The sequence below is a fragment of the Mastomys coucha genome, unplaced genomic scaffold, assembly GCF_008632895.1.
Source record: "Mastomys coucha isolate ucsf_1 unplaced genomic scaffold, UCSF_Mcou_1 pScaffold13, whole genome shotgun sequence".
NCBI lineage: Eukaryota > Metazoa > Chordata > Mammalia > Rodentia > Muridae > Mastomys > Mastomys coucha.
In genome coordinates, this window is record NW_022196895.1 from 49,285,580 (window position 1) to 49,308,737 (window position 23,158).

The following is a 23,158-nucleotide window of genomic DNA, read 5'->3' on the forward strand; positions in this document are numbered from 1 at the left end:
AAAATATCTCAATTCATCCAGCCTTAACCCTGACCCACAAGCCTAGCTACTTGCAATATGGTCTGAGTTCTGTGTGTTGGGTATCTACTCTGAATCTCAGATAATTGGCTAACATTTTTGGTTTTTCAAGGCAGGGTTTCTCTGTGTAGCAGAACCCTGGCTGTCCTGGAACTCACTTTGTAGACCAGGCTGGCTTAGGACTGAGAGAGATCTGCTTGCTGAGTGCTGGGATTAGAGGCATGTGCTACCACACCCAGCTAATTGGCTAACCTTTGGCAAAACTATTATTAAACAAATATTAAGAACAATAATCCAGCATCTACTTGTCATCGTACACATTTTGGAAGGCAGAGACTGGCTGAGGGTTACAAATTCAACACCAGTCTGGCCGGCATAGTAAATTCTGGGACAGGCAGAGCTACAAAACAAGATGCTATCTCACAAACACTCAAGCAGGGGCTGAAGAGGTAATGCGGTCCACAGACTGCTTGTCACAATTTTAGGGGGACCTGAGTTTGATCCTACAGCACCCATGTAAAAGGCTGCATTTGGTAGTGCACACCTCTAATTCCAGTAAAGGGGATGTGAATGGGGAGGATTTGGGGAGGCGGGTTCACTAGGTGGCCAGCCTAGCATAATCAGAGAGCCCCAAGTAAGTCTAGAAAAATCAAGGAGACACAAAGCTCTCTCTCTCTCTCTCTCTCTCTCTCTCTCTCTCTCTCTCTCTCTCTCTCTCTCTTTCTCTCTCTCTCTCTTACATACACACACATACACACACGTCCCCCAAATAATAATAAAAGATGTAGAGCTGTGTGCTGGAATTCTAGCACTTTCTAGCACTTCCTGAGCCAGGAAGATTTTGAGTTCGAGACAAACTTCAGCTAGATAGAGAGACACAGTCTTTAAAACAGTAAACCATAAAAGAAACAATGTATACTATATAGAGACTACTAACTATACTTTTGACAACTAGCTACTAGGTAAGCATCCTGTGATTTTATCTTACCTAAGAACTTGTCATACTCCAGTCACTAGAGCAGTGAATCTCAACCTTTTTAATGCTGTGTGACCCTTTAAATACCTCATGTTGTGGTGACCCCCAACCATAAAATTATTTTTGTTGCTACTTCTCAACTGTAACGTTGCTACTGTTATGAATTTTAATGTAAATATCTGATCTGCAGGATATCTGATATGTTACTCCTGTTAAAGGGTTCTTTGTCCCCCAAAGGGGTCTCGACCCGCAGCCTGAGAACCATTTCCCTAGGGTTCTAGTCTAGGGATATAAGAATCCCCAGGAGTAGGGAGCCAAGCGCCATTGAGGTTGCTGGACCAAACTTCTGACTCAGTGGCTCTGGATTAGGGTCCAGGAATTTGCATTTTTCAAACAGGTGTTCTAGAACTGTGATTAAAAATCAAAGTGACCTTTCCATGCCCCGAGACTGTCACTTTTCCTGTTTGCCTCTTCCTAGTCTCTGGTACCCCCATTCTCTCTTGCCTTGCTTGTTCTTGAGATCCCCACCCTATCCTGGCTACATTCTAATCCTTCCCTTCTTTATCCTTCCTACACTGTGGCTACTCTGCTTTGGACAGTCTCAATCTCCCTCACCCACCTTCTCCCCCCACCCCCCCAAGATGAAGCAGGTAGGTCGAGAGACAGGCGGAAAATGAGAAGTATAAAGAACTACAGAACATCTAGCCAAAGCCGAATGAACTCCCATGACTTGCATCTCTTCTGTACTTGGGATCTCTATATGGCTAGTCATAAGGAAGCAGCCAGAATGGCGGGTATAGTTACACTGTTTCAACTGCGGTGTGTAATTAGCCCTAAGTAATCACCGTGTGCTGTGGGAGGAGGTGCCCTCTAGAAGGCTTTCCGTATGTCCAGCTCTCTCTGGGTCCTGATCTGTGTCACATATGCAGCCTTATGCCCCTCAGCTCCCAGCAGTGTCACATCCAGTTCCGCTGCCCTCTCTACCTCCCCTGCCAGCCCCTTTATCCTAGAGAGAGGCCATCTGCTCCCTGAGATTTGCAGTCTGTAAATTTTCTATATGCCAACTTTATCCACTAGTTGACTGTCTTCCCCCGCCACCCATCTTCCTCTTTGGCTCCCTGTTGCTACCCCTGCTCAGACCCCTGCCTACAGGTAGTCTGAGTACATGGCCTGTTTGATTTTATATTCTCACACTCAGAGAACTCCATAGTCCTTATTGTTTTGTTCTTTCATTATCTGATTCTACCCTTACTTCTTCCTTTCTTCTTCTTCCCCTCTCCTCCCTTTCTTTGAAGCAAGTTCTCTCTATGTGGCCCTGCCTGGCTGGGAACTTACTAAGTAGACTAGGCGGCCTTGAACTCAGACATCCCTCTGCCTGCACCTCCCAGGGGTGGTATTAAAGGCCTATTCCATCACACGCAGACTTAAACCCTCCAGTCTCAAAAGCTTGTGGGGGCATCACCACTTGTCCTGACATTGTTTCAAATTGAGTTTACCAACTGCCCCCGCCTTAGAGATTCTAAAACAGGCATCTACCTTTTCCTCTTTATTTATAGTCCTTTCAGCCTATGAGTCCAAAAATTTGAAGTTAATATAATTACTTCTTTAGATATTTGTAACATCAACAGCTAAGTATACATAGCACAGAGTTCACTTTGTATATGTGTGTGTGTGTGTGTGTGTGCGCATATTCGTGTCGCGTGTGTTTTGAGACAGTGTTCTCAGTGTATCCATGGCTGTCCTGAACCTCACTCTGTAGATCAGGCTGGCCTGGAATTCAGAGATCCACCTGCCTCTAGTTCCCAAGTGCTGGGATCAAAAGTATGCGCACCTACTGTCAGGGTACACTCAACTTACTTGATAAATACTTTTGTTCTGCAAGCGGCACTAAAGATTAACATACTTATTCTAAAGCTATGTGCCAGGTGCTCTGTTAAGACCCTTAAGGGCTCAAACTCAAGGGTTTGTACATGTTTATCAATTTGTCTACTACCAAATTACATCCCCAGACCTACAAGGATTACCTTAAATAATCCTTGGTGAATTAGGACTACTTATTTTTCAGATAACAAAATTTCCAGGCAGAGGCTAGGAATTAAAGAGATTTGCTGAAGGCTAGATGAGCCAAAGTCAGGATTTTTCCTTAGCCATAGTAGGGACCTTGATTGTTTTTGCTTTCTGTTGCCTGTTCTACTTTGACTGTCTGACTTCAGCTCCCATGAAGCTCTGGGGCCATCGTTTCTGCCACAGGCTTCACCACCATCACACTGACCCTAATCTCTGGGTCTGAATATGAGCTCTCCCTTCTTAGTGGAAAATTGCACTGGTTTCTTAGATTCCCCACGCCCCCATCCATTCCAAAATTGATAGAGAGCCCTCCACCCCCGCAAGGCCCTTGGCAGAGTTAGTCTACTTTGTGCTCCAGAACAATAGGCCTGCAAATTATATTCTCTGAAATCTTATGAAGTGATGGGGCCATGAGCAACTGCGGTAGGCAGCATGTAGGGAAGAACTTTGTGGGGCTCACATGGGAAGATAAAGTAACTTTCTGCAGCAACCATTAGGGAAGGAGGGAAAATATGCCCTGGAAGTCACACACAGGAAATCCGGGGAGAATAGAGACTAGGAGGAAGGGGTCGGGGAGAGATAGAATAAGCTCTCAGTTGAGCTAATTCAACAGCTCCTGTTCTTCCCCAGGTTCTTGCTGATTTCCACAGCAGTGATTGTACCCCGGGGGTTTCTTCATTAAGAATGCTCTTCCTCCTTATTCTGGTCGGTTCATGCCTTTTGCTTTTCATGAACTCACTGCTCAGAGTCATGTCCACTCGCATACTTTTCTCTTCATCTATGACCTTGATAATGTTGAGGTTCTGCTTTATGGCCCGCTATGGCTTGTAGTCTTAGGTTCTTTGGTAAGCTTATATTTGGCACATCCTTGTACTTTCTAAATTTGCCTATACTTGAAGGTGATGTAACAAGGGGAGGGCTGGTATAAGAAGGAACGAATCGTGTAACTATCCAGGTGGGTTTGGAGGAGCATGCTGGGAAATGGGGTTGAAGAAGCCAGGCTCTGATGAATTAGAGGGCAAAGGCTCTGCATTTCATTTGGAGTGAAGCAGAGTTTTAAGTGGGGCGCTAACGTGTTTTCAAAAGACCACTTGGACGGATGCGGTTTGTAGAATGCCTTGTGGTAGGACAAGGGTAGATGCTGATGGGAGACCTCAGAGCATAAGGGGGTAGCTGGAGAAATAAATTAGGAGGTGTGTGTACGGCCATTGTTTATATCCATAGGGCTACCTGAGCTCTGCAGAGGAGGGAGTCGGGGCAGAACTTTTATGCGGTGCAGCGGTATCTCTAATTCTGAAAAGCTACATGTGCACAAATCTATAGGCTGCATGTGGGCCAATGGCTGTGTAGTTAGCTGGGATGTCTCCTCTGATGGACAGTCATGGGAGTAGCCTTTGATTTCACCTCTGGCCGATCATGTACTGAGGCACATGGCTTCTGAATGATGCAGCCACTCCTAAATATGATGTCACCTGTGAACATAAAGTCAGTCTATATTCTGGGTGAGACCTATACTGAGCCCTTTCTTAAAGGGAGGGAGGCTTAGTCTCTAACCTAAATGTCCTACCAAAAGTCCCCTTTACTTGACCAGCTCCTAGTGAGCCAGGCTGGCCACACAGGTGTGGTGCAGGAGACGCGGACACACCTGCATATGCTGTCCTCAGTTCTCACAGTCTTTCTTTTATTTACTTTTAACATTTATGTTAGTTTTATGATAGTAAAGGTAAACCATTTGTTAAGGAGAATTTGGAACCTGTAAGAAATGTACATTAAGATGTGAAATAAGCCATGACTAATTTGTTATAATTCTTTCTTATTGAAGTTATAGATGTAGATGAAAACATGCTGTTTGTGACTTAAAATCTTGAAGATTTTGTCCTCATATTGAAAATTCTCTGTAAACATAATGTTATTCTGTATATCCTAAATAGGGCCTACTTAATTACTTAACAAACAGTTGAACAATTACATCTGTCCTTCCTTTCCTCCTTTCCCTCCCCTTTCTTCTTCCTTCTCTTATTTAAAAAAAAAAAAAAAAAGTACTAATCAATTGACATCATGAGTGTACTGACTCAGGTTTGCCAAAATATCTGCAGGAGAAAACACATGGATAAACTCCCTTTACACTAATGGTCTTCGGAACAACAGTGAACATTTTACCCGCCACCTTTCAGCGTACAAGACATTTCACAACCAGCTTGGTGGGTTGGCTTTGTTTCTGTGTTCTCTGGATCAGAGAGTGCTCTGTCCTGCTGGTGGGACTGAGATGAGGAAGCCGTGGTCTAGAGAGGCTGTCTGCTCAGCTCTTGCACGCAGGGCAGGGCAGCATAAAGCTGAGTTGACTCTTTTGACCTCTGTGCTCCAGGGAAGCTCTCCATCTGTGCAAACGTTAGCCTGGAACTAAACGCCTCCACAGGGCTGAAATCCCTAACAAATGTTGTGACAACACTGAACATAAGGCCTTAATTTTTTTTTTTTCAAATTGCTTGCATTTACAGTTAATTCAATTTGAATTGTAAGTCACCTCCATGCGAATGACTCACGGCCTTGTTATTATGTTCTGTGTTTTCCAAAATGTTCAAAACAAGAAAGACATCAGTGTGCGGAGTATGCACAGTCAAAGTAATACTGTTTTCAAGGCAAGAGGGTTGTCCATATCGCATCTGGTATTCTGGGCCTGGAGTTATCAAAGAAAACAGAAATATCTTTACAAGACACATTTGGGTCACTGTCCACAGTGCTTCTTGGAGGGATAAACAGACAACTCGAATTCAATTATGTACCACAAGTAAAAAAAAAAAAAATTTTTTTTTTTCCTGTAATAGGACATGTGCTTTAGGTCAGCTGAAAAATCTTGTCCAAGTTGAGACCTTTTGGGGCTGTCAAGGACGGACAGGCTAGACTTTGCCGGTTGTGATGGAACTTAGGAAATGATTTCAACAGCAAATACTTTTCACACTATAAGAAAAACTGGAGAGGAACAGTCAGGAAATGTCCAGACAACAACCATATAAACAGATAATTGTTGAAATATTTGGATAATTTTGAGAGTAAATGCAGGCTGAATTTTTGGACAGTGAAATCAGCTTTCCATAATAACTCTGTCTCCTGGCCAGTAATTTCCTTGTTCCTCCTAATTTACTTCATTTCTTTGTAGCTGGCAAATTCCTGTGTTCCGTACCTCGAATAAATCAGCTCTCCAGCTACCAGGTTCTGCTGCAAGCCTCTTGTCTTGTGTCCTGCCACGCAACCGCATACAACTGGGACTTGCCACCCTTGCCAGGGAGCTCTGGAGCCCAACAGAGCTTGGGCTCTGACACCTTCCCAGAGGACCTCCATGGCTGCCCAGCAACCTAACAGTTCATTTAAATTTGGATCCAAGTTCAGAGCAACTCTAGAGTTATGCAATGATAATTCTTAGAGCTCTAGGAAGTGGCCTGAAGCTGAGGAGAAGGCAAACACACGCGGACCCCAGCTAGCTCTGCTAGGGAGCTCAGAGCTAAGCCAAGGCTGGCCTGCCGGAGAAAGGCAGTAGGTCATTTGAGGTACCTTTGGTATTTGGTCTTTTTCCCCCCTCCCAGCTAAAGTGGGACAACAGTAGCTTCTGCATCTGAGAACCCTGTTTAGTGGCCTGGCTCAATGGAAAATTTCATGTTTTTAACTTCACAGCATGGCAAGTTGGTGTCTGGAAAGTTTAAAGTGGATGCTTTAGAGATATTTTAAAAGCAGTAGATAATGACCAGGAAGTAAGATGGGCTTCAATTCCATGCCCCTCATTCCTTTCCTATGTGGTCAGAGTCACCAATGGGGTTTTCTGGCATTCGTAGTTCTCTAGTGATGAGCGGTCTACTTAATCTTGCAGAGCCTGAAGGAATAAGGGGCTTCGTTAGAGACAACTGCAGATGGTGTCACGCAGGGAGAAAGATGCTGTCCCGGGCTTGTGTAGTAACATCAGAGCAAGGGGTAGGTCAGAAGCTGTGGAGGTGTGTGAAGTGTCAACGGAGACGGTTCCAGCTTGGGAGATGCTCATGGTCTGCTTAGATGGGCCATGAATTTAGTTATTCAGTCTTTATTTGGCATGTGTTCTCTATGTGCCAAGTCTATGTGGGATGAAGGAAGACTGTCTAATTAGGGAGACACAGTCTGTGCCCAGGAAGTGCTTATAATTTATGAGGAAATTGTCCAATGCTCAGAAGAGAGATTTATTCTCTTAAACATCTTTCATGAGCATAATAGAAGGGCTGAGTGTGCAGGTGTAGCAGCATGGTAAAGGAGGTGAGCGAAGTTGGGGAGGAGAGTCATTTCAAGTCTTTGGAAGTTAGTTTGTAGTGTGGTGTTTCCAGATTAATCAACACAGCAGAGAAACTAACAGGGGAGATGGAATTCCAAGATGGCGATAACTGTTTGCAAAAGTTAGAAGAACCACTGGATAAGGATTGTCTTTAGAAGTTGACCTGGGGGTCAGAGAGACAGCTCACGGTGTCTTGTGTTCAATCCCTGGAACCTACGGAAAGTTGGGAAGAGCGAAACAACTCCACAATTCTGTCCTCTGATCCCTACAGATGTTAATTATATACAGACTGTTTGCCCAAGCTCGTAGGACTTTCAGAGCATTTGACTATTGTAATGACTTGGGTGTAGGATGTAGACATCTTGTTTGATAGTCCAGGAGGAGCCAGGCAGTGAGTCCAGGTGGAACAGTGCTCTGAAGTGAAGCAGGCATTGCAGTATGACAGGTAGCATTCGTACTCTAAGTTATTCTGTAGGTTTTATTGACCCCTGCTTTCTCTTCCTCTCTCTGTCTTTCCTTTCCTCTTTGCTTTTCTTTTCTCTTTTATTTCTTTCCAATGGAGGGGCCATGCAGTTAGTTGTAAAGTCTTCAGCTGGTACAGAGAGGAATCACTTAGGTTTGTGACACTGCCTGTCTCCAGGTCGATTCAAGATCCAAGTGCCGTGCTCGCTTCGGCGGCACATATTCTAAAATTGGAATGATACAGAGTAGATTAGCATGGCCCCTGCGCAAGGATGACATGCAAATTCATGAAGCGTTCCATATTTTTTTTAAAAAACAAAACAAAACAAAAAAGAAGAAAAGATCCAAGTGCCTCTCCCTTTATCTTGTCCAGTGGTTTTCAACCTGTGGGTTGTGACCCTAAAAGACCATTAAAAACCAGATAGTTACAATTCATAATAGTTGCAAGATTACAGTTACAAAGTAACAACAAAAATAATTTTATGGGCAAGGGGATGGTCACCACCACACTAAAGGGTCACAGCATTAGGGAGGTTGAGAACCAGTGATCAAGTCCTTAAGCAAATGGCACTGAGCTGTGTGAAGAGAGGGAGAAAACAAATATATTTTTCACCTGTGTAGGAGCTCAGGGTTGGATGGTTCATACTCCACTTCCGGATTGGCAGTTTCTGAAAGTGTGAATGAAGAAGGAACTCAAGGGAGAGATGGTAACACTGAGCATTGGGTCTCAGGTGCCCATCAAGGCAAGGTTTGGTCTTATTTCCAGGGACTGCCTTGGTCTTCAGCAACATCACACACTACTATGCTATAGAGACCAGAAGCTTCCTCGAGGTGCCTGGCCCTGCCCCCTCTTGGAATTAATGGAATGCATCAGCCTGTGGACTGGAGATTAGAGCCCAGGGCTGGGACTACGAGGAAAACTGTCTTTTTGGGTGGCCTCCCAGGGCAAGCTTCAGACCGCACGCTGATACTTCTAAACTTCCTTCTCTGATAATCTATAATTTTCTGTTTTTAGAACTACAGTGTCGGCAGTGTCAGAGAGACCCATCTCAGAAAGTTCATCCCTTTAAAACCAGCAATGATAGCTCTTGTCTGCAAGTTAAGCAACGGAAAGGAATTTGGGCAGGCGAGCTAAAGAGGAGACAGTGTAAATTCAAATACATCCCCGGTTCAAATACAGCCACGGTTATGCTACTAAACTAAACCAAGTTAGTTTTAAACATGGTTTAAAAATACTGTATTTTAGTTTATATCTCAGCATGTTTTCGTTTAAAAGATCTGAGTTTTAAAATGTGACCCACCCCCCCACCCCCCACTGCTCACCTTATCTATCCTTCGGTGTTCTGCTAGCCCACAGTCATTTGTAGAGTTATATTGGTCCACTTCTGAGTATTTTTCATTTTATGGCGAGTGTATATTTATTTATCCTCAATTGACTTTGTCCCAAAAAGATCTTGAGTATATCTTATAAAGTTGAAGTTTAGCAATGGATAAATATTTTGAGAAAATGGAATTGGGGGAAAAAAAACTTTAAAGAGAAACAAATGTGCATAATTTAAAAAATATTCTATGTGGGAATGTGTTGCATCCCTATCCTGATCCCCTTCCAGGTTGTCTGCTGTTTGTTTGTATGATGGAACTAGAATGACCATAATGGGAAGCTTTGCCCCAACTTGGGGACCTCAGTCGGCCCCAGTCTCTGCCCATGCGACAGAACTGTCTAGCAGATAATGCTTAGTTTCTTACTAAACTAAGGATTTATTCTTTTTTCTCTAAACAGGTACTTAATGATCACTATCCATAGTTGAGAAAAAATATAAAAGAAATTTAAATTCTCATGGCTTACCACCTGGGAAAAAACTCTCTTACCACCCAGAGAGAAAGTTTTAGTATTTTTTTCCTAAAAAATCTTAGGTATGTATTTCTATTATGTTAAAAATAGTTTCTCCTTAAAATTATTATCTATACGTATCTTGGTATAATTAATAATTTTTTGCAATAATTATATTTATTTTATTATCCACTGAATAGATAAGTCAGAATTTGCTTAACTATTTCCTTATTGCTAGACATTTAACAACTAGACTAGTAATTAATATTTTTATGACTAGTGAGAGATATTGCACATGTTTGGCTTTATGGAACTGTGATTCAGACTGCTCTGTTATGGATCACTTCTCTTATAGGGTTATTCAAAGTGATTGGTATATACAGATAGGTGTTTACTAAATACGGGTCATATTTTTTTTACAAAACTGTAACATTCTTTAATTTTTTTTTTCAAGAGTGGGTTTCGAAAAGCTGCCCTAAGGGCCCTTCCTTCTGTTTTTCATGCTAAAAACTGAATGTGTTGGGGGCGAGGCTCTGAGACTCAAGCCTGGGGTCTCACACAGGCAAAGTGTGCATTCCACTGCCGAGCTACCTTCCAGCCCTGAAAGCTGAGGTTATGGGATGCCCTGGGCATCAGAGCTGAAGTCCTTGAAGACCTAGCCCCCTTTCTCTTAAGTTTTTTAGAAATTTCAAACAGACCCTAATGGATATAATCATGGCCATAGTGCGCATGCGGGGTCAGAGGACAGCTTTGGGGATCTGGTTCTTTTCTTTTATTCCACCATGGGTTCTGGGGACTGAACTCAGGCCATCAGGCTTTCCAGCCTTTACCCACGAAGCCACCTCACCGTGTGCTATTGTTGGTCATCAGTCCACATGCTAGGATTGCTCATTTATGTCACAATGCCCTGCCTTGTTGAAATACCTTAATGTAAATCACAGTCACCCTAAGGACTCGCCTACAGGCATTCCAGTGTTTATCTCTGAAAGATAGGGATTCAAAAAATACGAATAAAACCCACCACATAATCGCCTGAAAATTTGATCAACCATCTATTAATACCCAATTTCAATGGGCCCTCATCTTTCCTCACATGCTTCTTATAGTTGGTTTGTTTATCTTTTGCAGCTCTGTTAATGTGGGGCAGCTCATTAGGGAGAATTGTCTTTTTTTTTTTTTTCTTTTTTAATAAGTACCCTTGCTTCTTACCTCTAATCTACTGAAGCTGAGTCACCAGGGATGTGGTTGGATGATCTACAGTTCAGAAAGCTCTGCAGGGCATTCTGATGAACAAAGGAGCATGGGAATTTCTGTAGAGAGAAACAGATTGATTGTGTGCTGTCTCGTGGAACTGTAATTCTAAGGACTCAAGAGAAGGAGGCAATGAGGATTCTGAGATTCAGGCCAGCCTGTGCTACACAAAGAGTTTCAGGTTAGCCTGGGCTACAGTCACAAACAAAAACAAAGGGGCAAATTTAAAACACCTTTGGAATGATTTTTTTTTTTTTTTTTTTTTTTTTTTTTTTTTTTTTTTTTTTTTAGTCAATGAATAAACTTTTCTAAAGATAATTATCTCTAGTTGCCCACTTACTCATTCCCCAAGTGTGACCTGTTTGCATACTGGGTCCCAGCTTCTCTGCCGCTTCCCTTCCTTGCCCTTGTCTGCAGGTGATTTTTACTGCTTTCTGATGTGCAGCACCTGTTTTAATCCCTCAATCTGTGGTGCCATACCTGTGGCTATGTGACTTTTATTTGTGTGTTTTTTTTTTTCTTGGTTTCAGAAGGTAATTGTTATAGAAAGCTAAAAATAGATGGAGAAGAAACAAAAGCCAACCTGTAATATCTGTTTTTCCCATATTTCATTTTCCCTATGGCAATATAATTTCTTTTTTTAATTTTTAAAATATTTTTAAAAAAGATTTATTTATTTTTATGTATATGAGTACACTGTAGCTGTACAGATGGTTGTGAGCCACCATGTGGTTGCTGGGATTTGAACTCAGCACCTTTGGAAGAGCAGTCAATGGTCTTACCCACTGAGCCATCTCACCAGCCCCAGCAATATACTTTCTTAAAAGACCAATTTTACAATCTAATGATTTTTGTGACTTTTATGAAACACAACATTCTGTACTTAAAAAATAAATACTTTAATAGCTGTCTGGTATCAAATATATATATATATATATGTATATCTATATATTATAGATACACATATATAGTCTCATTTTGGATATCTGACACATTTGAATTTTTTCTATGCTATGAAAATCTTTACAGATTTTTTATGTATACCCATAACTATTTTCTTGGTATAATTTTTTTATGACCCTGAGAAGAGTACTTCACATTTTAAAGCTTTTAATTCAACCTCCTTACCTTCAGAATTATATCAGCCTCTTTCCTGATTGGGCAATAGAGGACTTGCTTTCCAATCCCCTGCCTACACTGCAGTCTCTTTCTGTGATAAGCAACTTTCCTGCTCTGTCCTTTTGTGTACTAGTTGTGTTTAGCAGAGTACCTTACATATGTTTCTGAGGGCTATCATAACTGGTGGTCTCCTGTTTGTCCCTTTTGCCCTGTGTTAGAAATATACCCTTGGGGGTCTTTAGATCTGTAGTCCGTTCAGAACCCTGGACTCTCATTAGAGGATTAAAGTGCTCAGAACCATGTGGCCGCCTATTGATATATCTACTAGATTTGTCTGTCTGTCTGTCTGTCTGTCTGTCTGTCTGTCTGTCTGTCTCTCGCTATCTATCTATCTATCTATCTATCTATCTATCATCTATCATCTCTATATAATCGCTTTTAGATCATATATTGTGGCAGAGGTAGTGCAATATCAGATCCTAGAAGTGACTGCATTTTGTGGGAACTGTCAGGTATCTTTAGGATCTGAATGGTCCGAGTTTGCAGAAATGAAAGTTTTAGATTGATTGCTCATTTTCATTTGTTTTGTTCCTCATCTCTGTCTGAGTGTGTACTGGTTCTGAGATCAGAGATATAGGATTCCTAGCTTCTCCCAAGCAGGCTCCGCATCTACCTGGGAAATGTTTGAAATGAGATTCGCACTTGATCCGGAACCCTAGCTTTGCCTCCAGCTTCTTCCTTGGCTGTTCTAGCTGCACTGGTGCTGCCTCACCTATCAGGAGTTGTATGACCTCTCATTACAGGGAGACTAAACAAGGAATAATGTGGAGAAGCCAAGGAGAGAGCTGAGATCTGGATGGAGGAAAGGGGTGCTCGGGTATTCAAACAGTTTTAAAAATATGAGAATTGTGTGGCTTGGAGTAGATTGTTGCCTTTAAACAAGGCTCAGTGCAACAGGACGGAGGCTGGAGAGGTGCACATCACTGCTTAATTTCCATAGGGTTCAGGGTAGGCTAGACCTCAGACACTGCCATGGAAGGCAAGCTGCACATGCATTCCTCTTGTGCTGTGACTGCCCTGCAGTGGAACAACTGCACCAGAAGTCCCTGTTTATGTAGCCCGACAGGAAAAGCCGATCTGGTGATTTTCTAAATAATTATTTCAGTGTAGATGGCTCGCAGGATAACTCGGACTCCAAAGGAAAGGATTTTATCTTAAGTTGTTCACTTTAGCCACTCAAACTGGCAGAATGAGCGTAGCCAAATTTCGGTTTACTCTTGTGCTGTTTAGAGACACAATTCATATGGTGCCTTGTTTTAAAAGACCTCCAAGTATTTTTATTGAACAGACACAGGAAGTTTGGTTCTCAAGGCTACAGCAAAAATCTCGCTGCTCTGTGGACAGCGGTACGGATCCAAGTCTGCTCTTCAAAACAAAAATCCAGCTTGGAGCTGGCGTTTGGAGCAGGGAATGTTGGTTTCTCAGAGCCACAGTCTAACACTGCCCCCATTTAGGAGGAACAGGGTTAGGACTTGACATGGTTCTTCCTGGGAGCAAAGTAGACCCGCTGGATAGCAACGGAAACCAAACATTTCTACATCCAGAAATTTATGGTGAAGACCAGAAATATCTGGAAAGTTGGCTAATTCTGTCACTTGTTAATTTATTGGCCAGCGTAAGGTGTTTCAGTTTAGAAGACTGAGCCATGGCCTGTGGAAGGAACGGTCTTCAAACTCGGCATTTTTCCTCTATATAAAATAAAGACACACTATGGAGTTTTCTAAACGTAAGAAAGTCGAAGGAATAGAAATAGGTTCATGGTGGTTCAACTAAGTTTGGAAAGATTTTATACTTATGCTCCATTTACATTTTGTATACCCTAAAGGTTTGATTACACCATCTACCTGCAGAGTGAGTGTGGGTGACTTGATAAAACTTAAAACCAAAATGCATCTTGTTCAAAAACCACCTTGTACCCTTTGGAAGCTATAAACACACACACACACACACACACACACACACACACACACACACACACACACACACAGAATAGATCCAGGGATTCTTCAGCCATGGGTGCCTTTTTCACAGCTAATCCAGTTAGGCTCCTAGTACATTTTAAGTCTTGGTGACTCACAGTCTATTTGTTTTGTTGCCTCATTTAAATTGCGATGTCATAAATCACTCCATTTTTTAATCATTTGAGTAGCAAACACCCCAAAGCATAAAAGTTAAACAATGTTAATGGGGATTTACTTTGGGTGCCATTGTTTTAATATGACAAATGGCCATGCATCAAGCTGCGTAGCACAGTTTATTTATGCAAACGTAATTAGGCCTTTGAAATGAAATATACAGTGAACCAGTTGCCAGAAATGCAAAGTTGGCTTGACACGGCCCCTCCTCCCTCCATCTTACTCATGTGGGATTGATCAGTTTAAGGCAGATTGCAAGCTAGGAATACTCTTGGTTTGGGAAAATAGTTACCCAATACTTGGAATAGAACTCCCCCTCACCGCCCACCCCCCTGGATTTCTGTAGAATAGATTTGAAAGGTGGGAAAACAAGAATCTCTGGGGTCAGACATAATGTGGGAAAGAGGCAGTTTTCCAAAGTGGCCTCACTGTAGAGAAAGACCTTCAGGCTCTGGAAGATGCTGAGTCCAGTATGTGGGCTCTGGATAGGAAATGAACAATGTCCTATCTCAAAGATCTTGGGGAGCAACTTACAAACGGACTCTGTCTAGGCTGAACTTGGCTCTCTCTGTCTGTATTTACTCTTTTGGGTTCCTTTGTACCAGGGAAGGATAGGTGATCATTCACTTATGATTGTCGAGATACTACTTTAGGGTCATAACGACATCTTAACGTCAAGGATGTAGAGACGAAGTTGGTCTCTACCAAACAATTCCTTAGCACCCTGAATGGAATTCATGTGAGTTGTGTTGGGTAGTGACATAGATAGGGTTTCTGTTGCAACAATGAAACACCATGACCAAAACAGAAAGTTGGGGAGGAAAAGTGTTATTCAGCTTACATTTCCATATTGCTATTCATCATGGAAGGAAGTCAGGATAGGGACTCACACAGGGCAGGAACCTGGAGGTAGGAGTGGATGCAGAGGCCATGGAGGGATGCTGCTTACTGGCTTGCTTCCCATGGCTTACTCAGCCTGCTTTCTATAGAATTCAGGATCACCAGCCTAGGGAAGGAATCACCCACATTGGGCTGGGGTCCTCCCCTATCAATCCCAAATTAAGAAAATGCTTTAAAGCTAGATCTGATGAAGGCATTTTCTTGACTGAGATTCCCTCCTTTCAGATGACTCTAGCTTGTGTCAAGTTGGCAGCCCAGCAAGCGTCTCTGAAGACAGGCGGAGAGGCTCGGGGCTGCCACCAGGACACCATGAGTTTTGTCACATGTTGAGTAATCATTCCACTTTGCTTGGGACAAAATGTCAAAGCAGGTGAGCAAAAATGTTTCAAAGTCTGAAAGTAAGACCTAAAGTTGGTCAAGTGTATCACCCTTCACCCTGACCCCCGGGGTGAAATTAGTGTAGTGACTTGATAGCAGCAGTGGAGGCAGGACCCCTGGCAAAGGCCAATACTATTTGAGTGTTTTCTCTAGGCTCAGCTAGTCATGAAAATGATCTGCTAGCTCAGTGGTTCTCAACCTTCCTAACACTGTGACTTTAATACAGGTCCTCATGTTGGGGTGACCCACAACCATAAAATTATTTCCATTGTTTCTTCATAATTGTCATTTTGCTACTGTTTGGATCCTAATGTAAGTATCTGTGCTTTCCAATGGTCTTAGGGGACTCCTGTGAAAGGGCCTTTTGATCCCCCCAAAGGGGTTGCAACCTACAGACTGAGAACCATTGTAATAGCTACCACCTTATACCTAAACGCAGGTATAGTTTAATTCTTTTGTGTGTGCTCCTGTGCTTGTGTGTGGGCACAAGCATGGGCCAGAGGATAACCTCAGGGTCATTTCTCAGGTGTTATCCACCATTTTTTCCTTTCATTGAACATATATTTCATTTCATATAAAAACATTGTGATTACAGTTTCCCATACAATTTCCCTTTACACTCTCAGCTGCTCACCACCTCTACCTACCTAGTCAGTTAGTTAGAGACAGGGTCTAATGTAGTCAGAAAGGCCTGGAACTCACTATGTAGCTCAGACTGATTTGAAACTCATGGTGACCTTCCTCCCTCAGCCTCTCTCATGTAGGGTATGACGCATCGATGCTGGTGTGACTCACCATGCTTCTGTAAAGGTTTGTTGTCATCGATGCTTTGGGGAAAAGGAGTTAACAGTAAACCTAAGGGGAAACCATAGTGTCAAAGTTTAGACAGAGATATCCCACCCTGCTCCCAATACTTCCTGTTCATTGGAAATACTAGGGCAAGTGTTAAAGTAATCAGTTGAGAATAAGACCACTACCACAGTTTTTGAGCCAAATCTGAAGCAAGCTTTAATTAAATACTGGCCAGATATTTCACCCAGGCCCATCCCAGGGTTTCCAGAAAATGGCACACTTTGCAGAGGCTCCTAAAGCCAGACCTACAAGGCTATGCTCTTTTCAACCAGGTCTAATCAGGGGCAAGTATGTATCCTGAAGTGTTTCCTACCTGTGTACCTCCCACTCACATGTGATCAGGCACCTCTAATGCAGTTGAGGCAAACAGACTTGTTTTGGGGAGCGAGAACACGTGGCTTGTTATCTTGCATCAACAATAGCCTCCAGTATAACTTTGGCTCCTACAGAAGCTGACAGGAAAGAAGGAAAAAAGAAGGGAACCCACAGGCTGAGAATAAACTCTCACTTCTCCTTAGAGCTGATCTTTGGGAGGTAAGGGACCCCTCTTCAAATGTGGGATGTACAGAGGAGGCAAATGTGGATGTGCTCTGTGAAGCCATGTAGATTTGTATGAATTCAGATCTTGCTCCATAGATGGTCATTAGCAAATACACATCCGAATGTCCAGGCATGTTCATTAAACCTGTGCACCCATCCTTAACCCAATGAATTACAGGGTATGTGTGACACCTTGCATTACAAACAGGCAGGATTCGGGGGATAGCAGATAAAGGTTACTATGTAGTTTTGCCCAAGTATCCAGCTTCCTGTCACTCCTAGACACAAAGAGGACCTTCACGAGGGAAGAGCTGTGTGGTGATGTAATGAACAGACCTCTCTCAGCCACATAGGCTGGGTCTCAGCTGCAAAGCTTCATATGACCTGAGGCAAGTTACTTGGAAATTTCCTTAACTTCCTTCTCCCATTCCAAATTGGGACACACTAACATCACTTCATTTTATAAAAATTAAATAAAACGAAATGTTATAAATTCAATAGCACATTGCCTGTATATAATAGGGTCTCTGTGAGTGTCCCAAGAACATAAAATTCTATTCCACTTAGCAGTAAGCAAGGAAAAATCAGAAAATCCAGTCCTTACTCCCCTAATCCACTCTCCTTTCTGCCCCCTTTCCCACAGCAGTTATTTCTGACACATTAAAATTTTAATTAATGAATGAATCTATTTATATGTTCTGTGTATGTGTGTGGGCGCATGCATGCCAAGGCACATGTGTGTAGAGGTCAGAGGACAACTTCCACCAATGTGGAATCTGGGAAAATCAAATTCAGATTATCAGGTTGGTCGGCAACTCCTTTAGCCACTGAGCCATCTTGCTCGCCCTAGTTCTGACACACCTTGGAGAATCAGGACATCCTCAGACATTTCTCCTGGTCCTCCTCCTGGTCCTCCTCCTGGTCCTCCTCCTTCACTATCACCACCACCTTCACCTCCTCCTCTTCCTCCTCCTCTACCTCCTCCTTTCTTCTTCTTCCTTCTCCTCCTCCACTATGACGACCATCTCCTCCTCTTCCTCCTCTTCTTCCTCCTCCTCTACCTCCTTCTCTCCCTCTTCCTCCTCTTTTCTTCATCAGGTAGCCCTAGCTGACCTGGAACTTGCTGTGTAAACCAGGATGGCCACAAATTCTCTGCCTCCCAAGTAGGGCAATTAAAGGTATGCCTAACTCATTTTTTTTTATATAAATGCAGAAGAGAGCATGTATTACTTTGACTAAAACAAGGCAGACAGGGATCTATAGTCTGATAGCTTTATTTCAATCTCGACATTTATTTAGAGATTTCTAAACAATACAAAAAACAAAACCAAAACAGAACAAAACAAAAAGAACCCCAAATCCATCAATCCATTAAGGTTTTTATGCTAATAAGAGGATTAAAACTTACATTTGAGCCAAATAATAGCCAGTTGGACATTTTTCACTCCGCAGAGTTTGTCTGAGAATTTGATACAGGTGCAGTTGTGTATTTATTCTGATTAGCACACAACATTTTCTGCTGCTGCGGTGTTTTCATTTTGTTAAATACTTGTTATTAGTTAACATTAGCAACAAACACCCCAGGTCAGATGAGCTCTATGTAATTTGCATATATTACTCCCCTTAGTCTAGAACCACCCCTTTGAGGGCAATTTAATTATTCCCTACTAAGTATATTTTTTAAAAGCTGAGGCTCCAAGAGGATGCATTTCATATGCACGATGAGACACTGTATCCATAAACTTGAGTATCTGAGTAGATTGAATAGACGCAATCTGAAGTGGAAGGTTGTGTCTAACTCAGCTGTACATTTCCATGCTCGCCCAGTGTTTGCTGAGTGTACAGTGGTGATGAGAGTTGATTGGAACCAAGTGCTTGTTACCTGCCTTGTACTGGGATAGACATTTGGTAGCATGGATGGCTGAGGCTCGCATTTCAACAGCCCTGTCCTCGTCTAAAAGCATGTCTTTGGCTTAGGTGTTTGGATTCCTGTGCCTCAAACACAGAAGAGAGGCTTTGCAGACTAGTTTCCATGAGGTATAGAATAGGGTGTGTTGGGGTGAGTTAACATATAAAACACTCAGCGCAGCGCATGGTTCTGTGTGTGTAACACCAAGGGAGGGACTTATTAGCTTCTATCATTATTCCCGACCTGGGTGTGTATCTTATTCTGAATCATGTCCTCTTTAAACGATGTTTCTCTTCTTGATGATACATTTTTAAATGTTCCTAGAGAGATATCCCAGTTCTCTTTCTTCACTTCTGGAGATGAACCTGTACACTGTGGTCTTTTCAGAGCTAAAGCTCTGTTGATGCATAGAACGCATGGATATGAGGAAATATCCTGAAACTTTCAAAACTAGAGATTTTGCTGGTTCAAATTTCACATAAAAGGGTAAACAAATTCCTCTGTTTAGATAACAAAAAGTCCTGTGAGTTGTTTCTCTCTGTATCTGTTTCCTCTTTCTAAGTTGTCAGAGAGAAGTTTCTATATTTTGGATTTTTTGTAAGCAAGCACTTTTTAATGCTTTTCACAAGGACAGGTGTACAGTCCTATCTCTGGAAGAACTCTCAGAGTGTGTTGACAATTCAGGAAGCTTTGAATGCTTCTAAATAAAATCTTTTTTTCCCCTGCTTAGTGGTTGACTGAGCAATGGGACAGTAGTAGGATTATCCTATAGATCTTTCCTTTCTTCTTCCTGCCTTCCTTCCCTCCTTCATCTTGCTCCTCCTCCTCTCCCTCCTCTTCCCATTATTATTATTATTATTATTATTATTATTATTAGTAGTAGTAGTAGTAGTAGTAGTAGTAGTAGTAGTAGTAGTAGTAGTATTTGGTTTTGGGAAATAGGGTTTCTCTGTGTAGCCCTGGCTATCCTGGAACTCACTCTTTAGAGCAGGCTAGCCTTGAACCACAGATCTGCCTACCTCTGCTTCCTGAGTGCTAGGATTAAAGGTGTGCACCACTAGCACCTAGCCTATACATTTTTCTCATGGGGATGGTGTAATTTAACAGGGCAGAATGAATGCTTTCCTGGCATGTGTGCAGCCCCAAGCACAATGATTGATTTCAGCAGTTCAGAAAAGAAACAAAAGGTGGACAAGAGAGAGGGAGAGAGGGAGAGAAGGAGAGAATAGGAGAAGGGAAGGGGCAAGGGAGAGAAAAAAAAGTATTGTGTATTTGTCCTCGAGCTGGGCACAGTTACTACTGTGGTAACTCTAGCATCCTTCCTTTGAAACGGAACCATAGGCAAAGCTTCTACCATATAGAGGAAAATACAGTTCTGGTAGCTTCCTATGCTCTCCTGGAAAAACAAAAAATAAAACACAAAAAAACCCAGAGACAGAAGGACATATCACAACTCAAATATCCTTTTCAAATTAAAAGTCAGAATTAGCATTGCAAATGCAAGGCAGAAATTCAGAGCTGTCACTCAGGGTGAACCTTTTGATAAATTGGATCTTGATATTTACAGAATCTATTAAAATACAACCAATAGTGTGTTTGTTTATGTGTTGACAAGATGATATACACCCTGAAGGTCAAGGGTGATGTGAATTGTTATGGTGTTCTTGTCAAAGAGGCTAAGAAGGGGGGGCCTAGTTACAGAGGGTTGGTGAAATAATGACTGGACCACAATGTCATGACAAATGCAGGGATCACCTGGAGAAAGTTCAATTGATTTGAAACAAAACTCTCTGATGTTTGTCAATCAGAGGGAGTAGGGGAGAGAGAGAAAGAGAGAGAGAGAAAGAGAGAGAGAGAGAGAGGGAGAGAGAGGGAGAGAGAGAGAGAGAGGGAGAGAGAGAGAGAGAGAGAGAGGGAGAGGGAGAGAGACAGACAGAGAGAGACAGAGACAGAGAGAGACAGAGAGAGACAGAGAGAGAGAGGGAGAGGGAGGGAGGGAGAGAAAGACAGAGAGAGAGAGAGGGAGAGGGAGAGAGAGGGAGGGAGGGAGAGAGAGAGAGAGAGAGAGGGAGAGGGAGAGGGAGGGAGGACAGAGAGAAGAGAACAGAGGAGAGAGAAGACAGACAGAAAGAGAGAAAGAACACTTCCTTCTGCAACTTGTTAGAAAATTGGCAGCTCAAATGGAAAAACAAATAGTGAAATTAAACAGAAAGGCATTGATTTAACTTCTTGGGTGGTTTATCAAATGGCACAATGAACTTTTCATTCTGTCTTGTCATTTATTAATTACCCTCTTTTAATCAAACCAGTTAAGAATCAGTTTACAAACCTTTGGTTACTCCTTTGTAAATAGTTCCAGCCAGTTCCAAATCACTTTGTCCTTTTCCTAAATATCTTTCTCTAATTGTTAGCCAAGTTGTACTTTTTCCCCTTGTAAAAACTCAAAATATATTTGAAATAAATGTGGGATTTACATGATATTCCTCCTGGCATGGTTTTACCACTTCATTTGGGCTCTTGTTTTCTCTCTTTTAAAAACGGGTATCTTTTTAATGTGCTTCTCTTTACAAATTGCATTTTACTCTATGTTGGTGGTGCTAGGGATTGAACTCAGAGCCTGTGCTTGACCGGCCTGAGCTTTAACACTGAGCTCAGACATTTTCTTTTCTTTTTCGTAGCAATGGTATTCTAATTAGTGAAGGCTTTAACTCAGTGATTCTCAACCTTTGAGTTGCGACCCCTTTGGAGGTCAGAGTCAGGGGTCATCGTCTAAGGTCATGGGGAAACAGATATTTACACTACAATTCATAACAATAGCAAAATGACAGCTGCGAAGTGGCAATGAAAGTAATTTTATGGCTAGGGGTTAGCACAGCATGAGGAACTGTATTAAAGGGTTGAAGCCTTAGGGAGGTTGGGAACCCCTGCTTTAATTGTAACTGTTATACTGAGAAGAAGGTAGGACCCCATCCCAGCTGAGAGCTATGTGTTGGTGCTTAGAAGTGTGTAGAGCAGTGGATCTTAACCTGCCTAACACTGAGACCCTCCAATACTGTTCTTCATGTTGTGGTGACTCCCAGCCATAAAATTACTTTAGTTGTTACTTCACTTTTTTTTTGTTTTTGTTTTTGTTTTTGTTGTTGTTTTGTTTTGTTTCGAGACAGGATTTCTCTGTATAGCCCTGGCTGTCCTGGAACTCACTCTGTAGACCAGGCTGGCCTCGAACTCAGAAATCCTCCTGCCTCCGCCAAGTGCTGGGATTAAAGGTGTGTGCCACCACCTCCCTGCTACATTACTGTAATTTTACTATTGTTATGAGTCGTAATGTAAATATCTGGGTTCTTTAATAGATGGTCTTAGGGGACCCCTGTGAAAGAGTTGTTCATCTCTGAAGGGGTCACGACCCATGGGTTGAGAACTGTTGGCATAGAAAAAACTAAAGCCAGGTGGACACATGCAATTTCAAGATAAAAGTGAATCAGAAAAGAGGTGCAATGAAACAGCCTGTAGCCAATGTGTTGATCACATGAGTTTGCATGTTAAGATTCCCCACCATCCATTCAGAAGCATGTAAGCTTTTACATATGTTAGATTATAGTGGCAGATATAGCTTATGAGCATATTTGAATGTGTTTTTTCATATGTCTGTCATATACTGGATTAATTGAATGAAATTAAGCAAGAATAACTGTAAACAGAGAAAAAAATTATCTTGACTTGGCCACCCATGATTTTCCGGTAGGATTCCCGCTAAGCTGTTTGTGGTCTAGTCCTAGAAATTAACACTTACTTTAATGGATGGATCATGGATCATCTCAAGTTACTGCTCCGCAGCAGGCAGATGTGTGCGATGCACGTCACAGACATCATGGCTTAAGCAGCCAATCACATCACAGTACAAAGATACTCACCCTCCCCACAGGCGTCGAGGACAATCAGATCGCACCAAAATAATGCATGAAGCAAAGAGACAAATTCTTTAAAGAAAACTTGCTGATCCCTGTTCTTCCTAACTAGTTCAGATCTTTGGCTGAAGCCAAATTATCTCTTTGTTTTCCTTTATTTTAAATGCCACGGCTATCTCAGAACTAGCCTTCTTAGACGGCTGGCATGTACTAGAAAGCAAAGTATTCTGAAAACCACAAAGTCTTGCACAAAGTGTTATCTTCTGAACGGGAACAGAGCTGCTTTTGCTTTTGTGCTTTGAAAACATTTTAGTGTCCTTTCAGATGAAAGCTAGGACATCAATGATTCAGACCAGAGGATGTGAAAAATATTTAAGGCACCAAACAGCTCACAAAACCAAGGCTGTTCCCACAAACACAAAGACAAAGAAAAGCATTGCAGGCTGCGAGAGGGCATTGAGGAT

General features: G+C 42.2%; 1 protein-coding gene and 1 non-coding gene across 3 annotated transcripts in view; both read left to right on the forward strand.

The window, feature by feature from the left end:
- The window catches only part of Prdm6 (PR/SET domain 6), a 105,816-nt gene that overhangs the window by 21,986 nt on the left and 60,672 nt on the right, over nt 1–23,158 (forward strand). The window lies entirely within an intron of this gene.
- On the forward strand, nt 8,015–8,121 carry LOC116087960. The gene has a single exon (XR_004117722.1). It is a non-coding gene; the product is annotated as a U6 spliceosomal RNA (small nuclear RNA).